The 2960-nt window shown below is 40.6% G+C and overlaps 1 long non-coding RNA gene across 3 annotated transcripts in view; it reads right to left on the bottom strand.

Moving 5' to 3' along the window:
- Positions 1-1296: 1296 nt before the first annotated feature.
- LOC134467501 (uncharacterized) overlaps positions 1297-2960 on the bottom strand; it is a 5192-nt gene continuing 3528 nt past the window's right edge. The window contains exons 2-5 of one of the 3 annotated variants that reach the window (XR_010038581.1): positions 2909-2949; positions 2272-2362; positions 1820-1964; positions 1297-1650 (exon numbers count right to left, since the gene is read on the bottom strand). This is a non-coding gene — a long non-coding RNA (uncharacterized LOC134467501). The other 2 variants (XR_010038580.1, XR_010038582.1) reach the window with 2 other exon arrangements.

Here is a 2960-nt window from a genome sequence, read left to right as displayed (position 1 = left end):
TAGCAACGCCAACGCAGGTACTGATTGGACACCAAAACACCCAATCAGAGAATCCTCAGTTCAAGTCATGTCCCGCCCCTCCCACGATGGCAATAACAAGGGTGGAAAATTAATATCACGCTGCGAGGGTGCTACTGAACCAACCCACTTTTCGGCTGTGCGACTGGTAAGTGTCAATAAAGAAACCTTGATTTTCACTGAGACATAACCCATTAAAAAAGTGTGGCGAATATCAATACATAACGGTAATGAAATCTTGAAGGGTAGTTTACAATAGCACTTGAGTAATATTAGCTTAGCTAGCGAGTCCCATCCTCATGTCACCCACTTCATCACGTTGTAATTGATACGTTAACTTATGACAGGAAAAAATAACTATTGCATACAAGTTGGACAGTCTTACAACATGCAATCTGCGACTAGAGTTGTGAGCCTCTCAAAACAAGTAGGCTGGTGATCACTCAAAGCAGGACATAACGTCTACTTTGTGTTTTGATTGAAAGCAATAGCCTACGTTCTTGTGCTGCCATGTCTGTGGGCATGTTCTTCAAAATATGTTCAAGATCAGATTAATTGACCCCCACGTACTTAATGCATTTACCAGCTATCCACAGCATAGACTCCAGTAATTCATCATCAGATGTGTAGGCTTTGTATGAGTAGGCCAATTTGAAGTGCCACCAGAAATCTTGATGTGCCCTGTATTTAATTTCTAGCCCACCACACACAGTATCCTGACGGTGGTGTATAGTAGCTAAACAGATATGAAAGGTCAACACACACTACTGCTAAATCGGTGTCAGAAAATGCCAATGTACAGCTATTACAAAGATATTTGTCACTAGAATTACTGAAGTAGAACATGAAGTGACATTGGAGTGAATTACCTTTATGTGCAACGGTTGTTAAAGCATGTATGACATTTTTTAAATGATGTGGTGTGTTTGTATATGCTTGAACATCCCACAGACAAAACAGCTATCCAGCTATTTTCATACACCATGGTACCAAAGCTTCCTGATTAAAACTTCCTGGTTTATTTTCTTCATATTTGTTCATTCAGATGGGTGTGTGGCGATCATGAAGATGGAACCTGCCAGCGAGCTCCAGCTCCAGCCCTTTATCCTCCATTTAATAAGTCATTTACATTTCATTAAACGTACCTCATGTCTCAACCAATACATAGTACTGCTTTCAATCCCTGAAGCAATGTGGTGACCAACAACACAAGAAGAACCCCCATATACATGTACGCCATGAGTCGTGTTGACGTTTAACTTGTTTCTTTTTTAAATAAACACTTACTATTATCATCCCAATGTTTCTTGTGCTTGAGACCTGTATATTAACATGCTTTTACCATTTGACTTCTCATAATGCTGAACAGAAAAGGCCAGAACAGGTTTTACGTATGTGTAATGTATTTTTATATAGTGCTTAATACAAACGCACACGGGCATTACTTAATAACTACTTACAATTTCAGGATTTAGCAGTACAAATTGTGTAGTTTATTTACATATTGTTTTGGTTTGTATAAACCAAACAAAACGTTTTTTGTTTGTCCTTGCAATAACCACAGCAACACCATGGAAGGCCCGTCACAGCAGCTGATGATGGGCACCCTGTCAGATTTGGTTTGTCCATGTTCTGAAAAGAGCAAGAGAAAGGGTTGACAAATTATTTTAGACAGTTCAGATAGTCAGGTGTCAGAACAAAGGCCCAGTGGCCTCTGAATAAGAGGCTTAGTTCTGCCTGTTGTAGCTAATTGTAATATGATGTTATGGACCAAAAGCCGTGAAAGACAGATGAAACTTACGGGCGACGCGGATGGTGTCCTTGCCAGCTCTTGGAGGTCCTCGGGTGACTACAGGCCACACACAGTAATCAGTAGTCCGCGGGGCCGTGGAAGTCCTCCACCTGCTGACGGGTCACGTTGATCACCACCTCCCACATCTGCTGGCCTGAAACACACAGCCGTGGATATAGTACCAGTTATATTTTATTACTATACACAAACATATGAGGGTGATCGTTTTCCCCCGGAAATAGGTCTTAGGTATAGAATCAGGAAGCATAATGTAAAAAACTTTTTAAAAACTAACATCTAAGTGTAGGCCTAATTTCAGTCTCACTTGCTGATGTGTTAGGTTTGTTATGCTTGGGACATCATACAAATCACTTGGTTACATTTTGTTTATCTTCGCCTCATAAGAGCCACACAGCGCAAGGCTATGGATTGCTAGAACCAGGCTTGTGATAATGACTCACGTGTGTAATATAGTGTAGAGATGGCAGTCGTGGCAGTGGCTCAAATCCTTATCCAGGAGTGGTCCTTCTCTGGTGTGCCTGCTGAGGTGTACTGTTCAGACAGGTACAAAAAAAGGCACATGGAGGGTAATGAGAACAACATCCATTTTGTATACAAACAACTTTAATAACTTGTATATTAGTGGCAGGTTTTGGGGTTAAAAAACATGTCAGCATGGTATGAATATCCAGTAAATAGATACTGTATGAGGTATATTTCATTGAATGGCACTCGACCTGTATGCTACAGCCATGGATATGGCTATTCACTTGTATTTTATTAATTATAACAATAATAGCTGTACAGAGGAATTGGATCTCAGGTATAGGGTCAGGAAGCAAAGGTAAAGGTAAAGGTAGAGGTAGTATTTGAAAAATTACTAAAGACCACATTCACACAGCAATTTACAGTACCTCCTAGGCTCTTGAGTTCCCAAGGAGAAATGTGCTTATCCGCAACAGAGTGGTACATGTCATAGCATTAGCACAATCTGGGTAGGCCTACTTGACTGGCAATAGTCACATTAACAGACTAAAGCTGCACAATGTATTGATTGACGTTAATTTGCTTTCTTATACTGGGAGTGTGTGTACTTACATGTGGTAGCCTACTGACAGATTCTTGTTGGGACATCGCATCTGCAATGACA

Source organism: Engraulis encrasicolus, chromosome 17 (genome assembly GCF_034702125.1).
Source record: "Engraulis encrasicolus isolate BLACKSEA-1 chromosome 17, IST_EnEncr_1.0, whole genome shotgun sequence".
Taxonomy (NCBI): Eukaryota; Metazoa; Chordata; class Actinopteri; order Clupeiformes; family Engraulidae; genus Engraulis; species Engraulis encrasicolus.
The sequence above is the reverse complement of the archived record's forward strand: the minus strand, read 5'-3'. Positions and strand labels throughout refer to the sequence as shown.